We start from the raw sequence: 11,655 nt of genomic DNA, 5'->3' as shown, positions 1-11,655 counted from the left end.
CAGTGCCTTTATGAAGTGTAGGGACAGAGGATGGAGTGAAGCACCATGCCCTGACTTTCCTCCACAACCACTCTCACAACAGCAAGAAGCTCCTTCCTTCAGGGTCAGATTTTGACATATTAGAAATAATCCTTCCACCCCTTTTTCTAGACCATGGTGTGTTCTTGCAGATGGAGGTTCCACTTGTGATTTTAGCTTCCTTTGTCCTTTGAGCAGCATCAGTAAATTTTTTTGAGTAATTTAGTGACAATAAATAATAACAGCCTCTTTGCTAGGGAAAGACACAGCCAGGTCTGGTTTCACCAATAGTTATGCTTAAATCACCAGAATTTGAAAGGGAGTAGAAGTACAATATTCCTGCATGTTTTCTGAGAACAAGTTGGCTGGTGAGGGAGGTGTGACCTGTTTGTGTTGGAATAGCTTTGATTTAAATGTGTTCAGGCATCAGTGTCAATCCAGCTTGAGTTTTCTTAATGCTAGTAGTTGTTGAAGTACATATTTTAAACTAGAGGAGCTCACTCAAACATGGTTTATTTTGATTGTAGTTTATAACTGGAAGGCTTTGTCTGAGAAAAACTGGATTTTTTGACACTTTTCCTGCAATTGCTTAAACTAGACAGCCCTTTGAATATACAAGAAATAACTATTGAAATTGTAAGGGTTCTCAATGTCCTTAAAAACTATTGAAAAAAATTTCTAATTTATTTATTTGTAAAGGAGAGTTTCCACTGCAAGAAGCTGAAGGCAGATATCTCAGCCTCCTTAGAATCCTTATCACCTCCCACATATTTTAAGAGCATACTTTTAGATATAACACTCAGATCCTTATGTTAGATCCATTTTTCAGACTCACAAAAATCAGATACATCATGATGCTTTCAGAATGTAAATATTTAATACTGACTTTTTGCAGGAGATGAAACCATATTGATCCCTTGTTCCTAATCTTTACAACTTTGTCATTTGTCTGACTGAAATTTGTCTGACTGCAATTTTTGATGTCCTCTTTCCATTTCTGAACAACCTGACAAAACCCCAAACCATTATGACTTTATTGTGTAATTCAGTTTCTCAGCTTTATTGGAACAATGTGTTTTGATTCATTATTGAAATAGACTGCACTTCATAAATAAACTGTAAGCTGAGAGTCCAAGTGTGAATGCAACATTCTGAATTTTATACTCAGAAGGTGCAATTGAAACAGCAAAGCAGATATTTTTCAGAAGGAGTACTCATTAAACAGAGTAAAATCAAAGCTTCCAACACTACTTCTATGTTGAGGTTGTGAGTTAGGATAATAAAAGTTTTACTAAAGAGAATTAATTAAATGAAGTTATATGCAGACCATAAGTAACAGAAAATTCACTATGACTGTGATGAGAGGGCACTTGATTTTAGTAGAATCTGCTCTCTTTTTATGAAATTAATTATATATGTTTTCCATGGCTTAGAGCTAGAATTTTAATAAGTAGCAACTACACCTTAATTCTATTCAGATTGATATTAATTATATGATAGAGATGATAATTTATGGTATTATTCGTTGGTGACAAGGCTTTTCCCAATCAACCTGGAATAGACTTTGCACCTTATTATAATGCAAAGGAGCAGGTAGGTGCCATGTAATGCTTTAGGAAAGTAGGTAATATAGAGGAGATTGGTGTGAGCAAAAAATCTAAAACTGAAGTTGTCATCCTGCATGAGGCTAAAACTGAATGTTTAAAAACCTAATAGTTTGCAGCTCCTTTTTCTTAGTGAACATTACTAGAATTTTACCATCACTGTGCATTAGGAAGAGTTCAATAAATTTTAACCAAAATTGCTGCTGAAAATGTCTGGTAACTAATAATAATCTATCCAGCAGATGCAGATTTCTTTCTACAGTTCTGTTTTTGCCATTATATCTTTGATCCTATTTGTCCAAAACACATACTCCATTCTACCCTCACAATTTCTAAGACATTAAATCAAGTCATTTTCCTAAATTCCTCTGTGACTAGATGATGATTTCTTACAATTCAGCAATCTTCCACCACTTTCTTCACTGAAACAGCACATTCCTTAAGAGGGAGACTTCAAGCTTGGTGCTTTTGCACCGAGTTTCTCGGGCCCCAGATGTTCACATGGCTGACTTGCTTAATATCTTGCAAAAGTCAATTAAAGGTCATGAAATTAATACCATTTGGACAAGATCCTGGTAGTTGTCTGGCTAGTTTGATAATGCCATCATGTCAGCCATTGAATTTCACATGCCTTTGTTGTTATTTAGTTATTATTGCTTTGTATCTGAGTGTACCTGAAGGGATAGAAAGGTGTGCTTGCTGCTGTGCTCTCCTTTTATAGTTTAGCTACTTTGCATTTAAAAAGTTAAACTGATGACACAAACAAAGCAGAGGGATATAAATAGAACAGTTTCTCTCAATATCTAGTAACAGATGGTTGTTGAAAAATAAAGGAAACAGGGCAAATACTGAATAATCTTTCCCTGGTGCCATCCAGCCTTTCTGTAAATTGCAGCTCATGGACTTTCAGACCTGGCTGGATGTTCAATCTGTATCATGATGCTCAAATGCCTTAATGTGCCATTACCTGTCTCTGCTCTCTCTTTATACTTCTGCTTCTACAACATCTCATGTGGAGTTTAATTATACTAAGAAGTGTTCCTTTTAAAATGTTTTAGCCCTTCTGCATGCCAAATTCATGAGCTACTTTCTCCCTACCAATTATTTCATAGGACTATATTGTAGTCCTTTTCAGTCATCCTTCAGCCAAGCTCAAGTCTGCCCAGCCTCTTCACATACACACCAGTGTTGCTCAGTTTGCACATTCCCTTCTCCCTTTCAATCATCTTTGCATGTTCTGTTACACCCTTTGTGAAATGGCAAGATCAGCACTGCACACAGAATTTCATGGAATCATTGAATGGTTTGGGCTGGAAAGGACTTTATCCACCACCCCCTGCCATGAGCAGGGACATCTTTCAGTAGAACAGGTTGATCAGAGCCCCACCCAAGCCGGCCTTGAACGCTTCCAAGGATGGGGAATCCACAAGTTCTCTGGGTAAAGTATAAACACAGCACTGATAGTTGTGTTTGCATTTATTCCCATTTTTTTTTTTTAAATGTGACCATACTAGGGGAAAATCATGTTTTAATACCTTGTCATGATGTTTACCAGATCTTTACAGAGTATTTACCTTACAATCAGCTGTGCAGTTCATCCAGGAAGATGTGAGTTTACCCCTTAATCTCATCCAATTCACCTTTTCCTAGTTTTAATGATTTTCAGAGCACCCAAATGGTGAAATTTTCTTCACTGGATATGGCAGGTTCTGTAGGAGTTACTTCTTTGACCTGTACTTTCTTTAGCCCTTTCCTTTCTGAGTTCCACAGCTGCCTCTGGCTGCTTCTTTGGTGTAACTGCTGCTCCTTAGGTTGTGTGTGCAAAAGTCCTCCCCAGATTATACAAGCCAGTACCTGCCATGTATATGCCACACATATACTGTAAGTATGTACATATACTGTATGTATACTCCTTCTTCATTACTTTATCAAGTGATAATTATTACAATTGAGATTATATTTTCTTGTGCCTTAGACACATCTTCAAGGGAAGATGTCAAAACCCTCCAGTTCTCTGCAGCTACAGTAATAAACATACTAAATAAATTGCTAAAGTCACAGTAAGGTTAATAACAAGCACTTCCTATCATAGTATTTTATTCATGGTTTTATGCACAGGAAGTCTTTTGTACTCATGACATGATAAAAAGTTATTATTGATAGTTGAAACATCTGCTTAAAAAAGCTACAAAATATTCCATGACTAACAAACTTCTACCTAAGATATATTTTTCTCCTTGTAATCTTAGACCAGTATGTACAACATGTAAGGAGTTTTGAGAATAATAAATGAAAGTTGCTGTAGAAATAATACAAGAGTGGTTAAGAATGACTTTTAAGTGGTTCGGTGAAGTAGATACTGGAAAAGCAATCTAAATTCTATCAGACAAGGTAATGGAGGGTAAAGAAGCTGGCAAGCAGAGTGACTGGAAAACTAAATGATAATATAAGCCTAAAGCATAGAAGAGCTTTAAAAATCTGTATGCAAATGGGCCAGGAGACCAAGGAATACAAGAAGGTCTGTAGCTTGAAAGGAGTTAAAGGAAAATGTGGTGGAAAAGGGGCAGAGGATAAGCTGAGCCAAAGGTATCGCTCAGTACTTGTGCTCTTTTGAGGTCTAAATTCCTATTTGTGGTGTTGTGGTTTAAAATAAAGCCTATGCACATGTAAAATGTAGCTGGTAATGCCATTTGGTGAACCTGTTGGCTCTGAACCAGGGTCAGCTGTACCTCAGCCATTCTCCAGAAAGCCTTGTTCTACTGTGCTTAAACAGGTGCACAGGGATCTGCAGTCACCAGGGGCATTCTCTTCCAAGTGTTGCCAATTCACCTTATGGAACATTTCCTGAAACCTCACCTTAACATTTCTTTCTGCATTTCAGACCCTTTACTTCCAGCCATCTCTTCAGCTGATGAGAATTAGATCTTGCTGCCATTTTAGCTTGAATCTCAAACTTCAGTTCTCTGCTCTCCAAATCATCCCTAATGTCTGTGTGATATGCTTGGGCTGTAGTCTGGAGTGATCTCATTGCCTCTGGAGACAGGGAACATGTGTCATCAACAAAATAGGAGATGCTGCATTTCTTTCTAGTGTATTTTACACAGAAATAATTGCACATTGGCCTGATGTAGCTACTTTTTGGATGAATATCTAGCACTTAATTACAAATTAATGCACCATATTAATCCTGGAAGAAATGCCTGGTTTTAAAAGGAGAATGCTTCTTAGACAAATCCATCGGAGTACAACTTGGGGGGGAAACATTCATGGCTGGTGAATTCTAATTTGAATATTTTTCATCAAAAGTGTTGTGACAATAGAGTGATTACTGATATTTTTTTGAGAAATGCATACTAAAAACAGCAGAGAGACAAATTCAGTTCTCATATGAAACAATTGCTGAGAAAGGTGTTCCCAGTGCTTCTCTAGATCTAGATAAGTATTCACAGGTTTCTTTAGCAATAAAAAGTGCTCTGAAAAGAAAGCTCAGCACCACAGTCCAGCCAGATGAATCAGTGTATCACATGCCTGTCACAGGAGGTCCTGTGGGAGTTTCAGAGATTTGGTGTGTGTTGATGGCTTTGCTGCTGTTGAATATGGTAAAATAACAGATGCTGTGTTGAAACTTTGTGTGAGGAGAGGACTATTTTAAAGTATCTTATTCAGCATGGCTCCTTGAGCATTTGGAAAGAAGGATGTTCAGACAACATGCCAGATGAATGCCCTTTCTGTATTGGTCAGTCCTACAGCTGCACTCAGTCTATAACCAAGCCTAAGCTCAACACACATGCTGTTTGGCACAATTAACTCTGTTGACTTCAAAAGGGGTAAGAATTTGATGTAATTTTCTCTGTTTTTAGCCAGTTGGATAGTGCCACATATTATTTAGTTTTGATTAGCTTTGTGAATGCACAGAGCTAGTACATGTTAAACACTAAAATTAATCATACAGCAGTGCCAGTTACCAACTCTCAGCATTCTGATGAGAAGAGCAGCCAGAAGTGCAGGTGTGCAGATGAGGAATGTTGCAGCATTAAGAGCCAAACCCTTCTGCCTCTTACACCTGCACATGTTTGGAAAATAAATAGAGCCAATGAAAGCTCTTCTAAAATATTATTGTCCAGGGATCCCCTACCCAAACCCTTGTGACACACATATATTAAAGAAGCAGATGCTGTTGTGAGAAGTGTAAAGCATGGTATTGCACAGAAGGTGAGGTGATGTACTGATGCTCATCAGAACAGCAGGAGGTATTTGATTACCTGCAGAGTCTGGCCCTGACTCAGAGTGGTGTATTGTTGTCTAAAAAGCCTCCTCTTGCTCCCTATTAAACCAATGACTGTGTTCTCATCTTGTTGTCATTAGTGGGTCAACTCGTGGCAATATTTCATGAGATTGTATTCACATTCATGATCTTTCAACTTAAATCTTTGCAAATATCTTCTTTCTTGTTTATTTGTTTTAAGGGAGACACTTAAACTTTCCACCTGTTTTCTGTCTTCTTTTTGTTGTTATTTTTTGTAGGTTCATTTAATTAACACAAAATTAGAGGGTCAAACTAACTGCAGAAGTAAGTGGTGCATTCATTAATTAAGTAATAAAGTCTCATTCACAATCTGCATGGCAAAATCTGGGTTTTGTAAGTAAACTTACTCTGGACACTGTTGCTCTACTTTTTTGAAGATGTTGATTCAGAATGCTTTAGAAATTGGCTCAAGTGAATTTGTGGAAACAACAAATCCCAAGGGATAATATTCTCTGAAAGTTGCACAGACCCTCATGAAAGTTCTGCTGCTGAAAAGCAAGACCCTCTTGTAATACAGATGCCTAATATGTATCTTCTGGAAGTCTGGAGGAGATAAGAAGATAAAGAATGGTACAGAACATTCATATTGAGTGAACCTTTTATGAAGAAAACTCAGATTTTGACTTGACACTCCCAGAAGTCCCTAAGGAAAAAGCAAACGTGGGTGTGAATCTCTGCCTGTGTCCAGTGAGATGTCTCAGGGAGGAGCTGGTGCAGTCTCTGCTGGAGTTTCAGCTGCTAAGGCAGCACAAGCCCAGCAGTGTGGGTGACAGCTGGGGCCAGCACACCTGAGCTTAATCAGAGCTGGTTGGGTTGTGTCTTACAACCCCATGTGTGAGTCTAGTTTAATGTGTAAAACTCAGGGAAACCACAATTGCAAGATGACAATAATGGGGAACCGGCAGAACTCTTTAAGGTAATAAAAAATAAATCCATGAAGAGAAAGAGTTAAACTTTTTGGAGAGATTCTAAGGATATCTAACTAACTGAAAATAATGGAAAATAGTGAAAAAAAAAAAGAGTTAGGAAACATATTTATTTGCATTATGGCTTTAATGGAATCTTTCTTGGAACATTTTCTTCCACTTGCGCTTATGTAAGGCTCACAGCCACCTGAAAAAGATCCCTGCAGGCTTGGTTTGCATGTCAGTAAGGCTATCTAAGGGTCATCCCCAACATTTATAGTAGGAGAAACAATAAGTGGATGGCTGTAGCTGTTAAGACAATATTTATGTTGATGTATGTGTCAGAGGTGGTAAACTTCTGAATGGCCAGAGGCTGCTTTTATTCTCTGGTAGGTGTTTGGTGGCCAGAGGCAGCAGCAGTATTTCTGTTGCATTGTATGAGCTGTCCTAGATTAGCATCCTCTGTAGAACCCATACACTGAAATATCCTTTAATTTGGCTGGTCTGTTGACCTGATGGCACACTTGGGATCCAGGTGTCTCTAAGGTGTCATCCCTCCAGGACCTAAAAACCTGAGATTACTAAGTGGCTTCTCCCTTTAGCTGTGCTACAAATGGGTTTCCAACCTGGCTGAGGGATCACAGCATGAATAAGGCTAATAAGGTAAATAAGTAAGGTAAATAAAAGGTCCAGATGACCAATATGACAGCTTACATTGAGGCATCAGTAGTATGGGAAATACAACCATGAAGTGAATCCTTCTCTGAAATGCTAATGCTCAGTGGATGCAATGGACATGAAGTGAATAGTTGCACCATTTTAACCCTTTTAAAATACTCATTAAAATGTTTTTTGTTTTTTTTTTCAAGGCGTGCAAAGGAAGATTCCTAGTGAAATCAGTGGATCCATTTGCATGACTTAAGTTAAATGTGTTAAATATGTACTCAAGCTCTCTGCTGATTTGTGAGCATTGGTAAAGGATCTTCCTTTACTGTTTTTTTTTTAGTATTTTTTTAATTGCAAAATCAGTAATGTATTCAATATATTCTTCATAATTTATAACCTAACAGTGACAGGCACTGTATCAAATGCTGCTGTGGTGACTGATTAAACTAATGCAGTCCAGCAGCCATTGCAATACTCCACAGCTGGACAAAGAATTAGACTGCTTTTGGACATGGAAGGTTACTTGGGCATGCACCTGATTCACAGTAATACCCATATCCCTAAGTAAAACTACTAATACAGCTGAAGTGGAAAAACTAGAAAATTAAAGTGCTTTGAAAATAAAGTGGTAGAAATAAACTAGAGATGAGAAATTTTGTAGCAAGATATCTACAACTGAATCTCTTCACTAAGATTTTCTGCTGACAACAGAAACCCCATGAGAAGTCTTTTTTTTTTTTTATTTTTTTCTTCCAGATCAGAAGATTTGTATCCTTTCATGCAGTTCTATGCAGGCTGAAACTACAAGAGCTGGAACTACTGCTGGAAAATTGCAGGAACAATGATTTATGCCTGTATCAAAAACTGAAGAGAAAACATATAAACACTACATTATAGGCACAAAGGGTGATTATTTTTGCCACAGTTTTAAAATTCATGGGGAAAAGTAATTTTTGACAGTATGGTGTAGGTGGTTTCAGTCTTATAAAAATAGCTATGGATGGTTTATTTGCATTTCTGACTGTTATTTTTGCTTTGCCATTCAGGTATTTTTAATGGCTTTTCTTGAATAAGACTTACAGTAGTTAGGTTTATGGATGGATGAATTTCTATGATTACAGCAGACTAAAACTGCAGAATCTTTACAATGGCAGAAACAAATCCGTGGGCTTACTGTATTTTTCTTGAGCAAGTTGTCTTTGAAGAAAAGATATGATCATTCTGTTTGATTGGGTTTTTTTAACACTCTATTTATTTTCAGTATTTCAGTTCATATATGAAATGAGAGTGAGGAGTGAGACTTTAGCAGTAGTGTTGTCACTAAAATGTACATGAAAGTCATTCTCTGTTTCTTTGTCAATTTTTACAGTTTGGGTGATGCAAATTCAGATTTCAAACACTCTTTCATGAGCCCTAGGCAGATTTGTTTTGTTAGGTGTTTCAAATGTAATTTTCCCCAGATTTTGTGTTCTGTCTTCTGTAGTTCAGGGATACAGAATTATTAACCAAAGATGGAAAAGAAGAATTCTAGTTTAAGTTCCTTTTTCATAAAATGACTTCCCAAGGCCAGGCTGGATAGTGCTTTGAGCAATCTGATCTAGTGGAAGGTTCCCTGCCCATGGCACCTAGTCAAAACTAGATGATCTTTAAGATCCCTTCCAACCCAAAGCATTCTATGATTCTGTGATTCTAAGTATCATTTCAAAAGCAGAAGCAACCATCTCAAGTCCAGTAACGTGACAACCACCAAATGCTTTTGCAAGTTCAGTCAGGAAGAAGATGGTGAGAACATCATGCTAGACCCTCTGCCGCAGCGCTGTGAAAGAAAAACTAAAATGTTGAAAAATCATGAGAATGTCTTAAATAATGTAAAATTAAAATGAAGTTGTTGATCCCTCTTTCTTTGTTTTCCAGTATCTTGAGTATAGAGGATTAATTTATTCTGTGTTTTCAGTCTTTGAAGAAATTAGGACTGTCACATTTGCTAAAGCCAACACTGAGACTTTTATGTAACCTCCTGATCTTACAGCTGGAGCTCTATGAAAAATATTGTGACTATAAGCTGTTGTATAAGCTTTATGTATTAGAATCACTGGATGGTTTGGGTTGGAAGGGACCTTAAAGATAATCCAGTTCCTGTCGTGTGTAGGGATCCTTCCACCAGGTTCCTCAGAGCCCCATTTAGGCTGGTCTTGAACACTTCCAAGGATGGAGAGTCCACAGCCGCTCTGGACAAGTGAATTATTTCCTATGGACACACATTTGTTCTTCCTTACCTCTCACATGGTGCTGATTGCCAGGTTCAAAGTACCAGAATTATGTACCAGGCATATGGAAAAAACACAGATGTTTGCCAGACTTCCCTGTTCTTGATAATTCTGAAGAAAACTGAAACAGCCGCTAATGCCAAATTTCCAAATGCAAATTCATTTTCTAATGCATATGGGCTCATAGCTCCCATTGATCTTCCTAGAAATTAGGAACCAAGAGCATTGAAAATGTCTACCTGCATTTTTAGACATTTAGACACATTCAAGATTCTGGGTGAAAGGAAACTTCGTAGTAGGCCACACATGTTTGGGACTGGAGAGAAAATACCACATAGAAAACAAAAAAGATAAATACTTCACCTTTTCATCCTTTGTCTTTATGTGAGGTACCAGTGATAGGATTTATAGGGGGTTGTTCAAAAGAGTATGATATTTATGTACCGGTCTGGTTTTTCTCAGGATAGTTGGGTCATCCTGTGTTCATAGGACAATGACAAAAGGTATATAGTATATATACCTTTGTTGTCTTGATATGAGTAACCTGGTTTTGTGCATAAAATAAGATTAAGATGTTAAAAATATGGTAGGGTTTTGTTTAGCTGCTCAAATGCAGAGCAAGAGTGACTTCAAGGAAATGAATTCATAAGTGGAGAAATGGAATTGATAACGGGAGCCTTGGAAAGTGTGAAGTGCTTTGTATTTCTCCAGTTCGTGATTCCAAAGCCCTCCAGCCTTTTACTTACATAAAACATCTGCCTCCAGCTGTTTTGCTTTTCAAAAACAATAGTTTGTAGGAGGGGAATTGGCACCAGTTGTCTATTATGTTTCTATTACTTTAATTTTCAGTATTACTCATACAGCTTTTTTTTTGAAAATTATCTTCTCCAAAATGTGTGGCAGTCAGGTTCCCTGGCATCTGATAGTACACATTTTTCACAGTGCTACGTTATTTCAGTAACTTCCTTTTTTGGGGAAAGACTTATCTCTATCTATTCACTGAGACCATGCAAATTTTTATAGCAAGCAAACAAGGAAAAAAAAAGGACATGAAAAAGAATAAGCCAGCTCAGAAAAAAAAAAGTACCACCTAAACAAAATTCATGTGCAGTTCTGTTAATTATTTAAAGAAGACACTCCTGAAGGCTGTTACTTTAAGTAAATCTATTTCACAGCTTAAAAATAACGTGGTTTTCTATCATGTTTTAGCTGAATATGTCTTCTTTAGAAAACCCTCTCATTTTTCTTGGTTTGGCTTTGAACCAGCCAGTGCTGTATCTGCAGACCTCAGCCATGAGACAAAATTTAGCACACTCCCTGGAAAACTCAGAGCAAAAGCCTTCCCCAGCCCTTGGAATAGGCATGCAAGACCACACAGTTAGGTCCCAGTCCCACGCCCACTGGAGCTTGCATGCTTGCAGTAGAAAGGATTTGCTCTATGGTCAAAAAACATATTAACCATGAATTGGAGCCTACTCACATCTGCATTCCTTGCTAAGCTCTTTCCATGAAGAGTTCAAGGGGACTGAGGTAGCTGTAAACATGTCATACTGACCTCCCACTAAACATCTACCAGATGGGAACATCTCCTCCTAAAAAAATGGTGCCTTTATGTGTTCTCCAGATCTTACAGCTGGAACTCTGGACACTTTGCAAAAGACTGATTTAGAATGGTTTGGCTTTAGGTGAACTTAATATTTATTTTTCTCACACCATTTTCTCAGAAATGCAACTGTATTAGCAAACTGTTTAATAAAATGACACTGATAAAAGTACTGTTAAGATTAGATCAGAATTTAAGTGGTTGGTAGGACATTAACATTATATTTGAAATAAAAGGAACTTAATAGACAAATATGAAGATGAATCTAAACCTGAGGATTACATCC

Source organism: Zonotrichia leucophrys, chromosome 4 (genome assembly GCF_028769735.1).
Source record: "Zonotrichia leucophrys gambelii isolate GWCS_2022_RI chromosome 4, RI_Zleu_2.0, whole genome shotgun sequence".
Lineage (NCBI taxonomy): Eukaryota > Metazoa > Chordata > Aves > Passeriformes > Passerellidae > Zonotrichia > Zonotrichia leucophrys.
The sequence above is the reverse complement of the archived record's forward strand: the minus strand, read 5'-3'. Positions refer to the sequence as shown.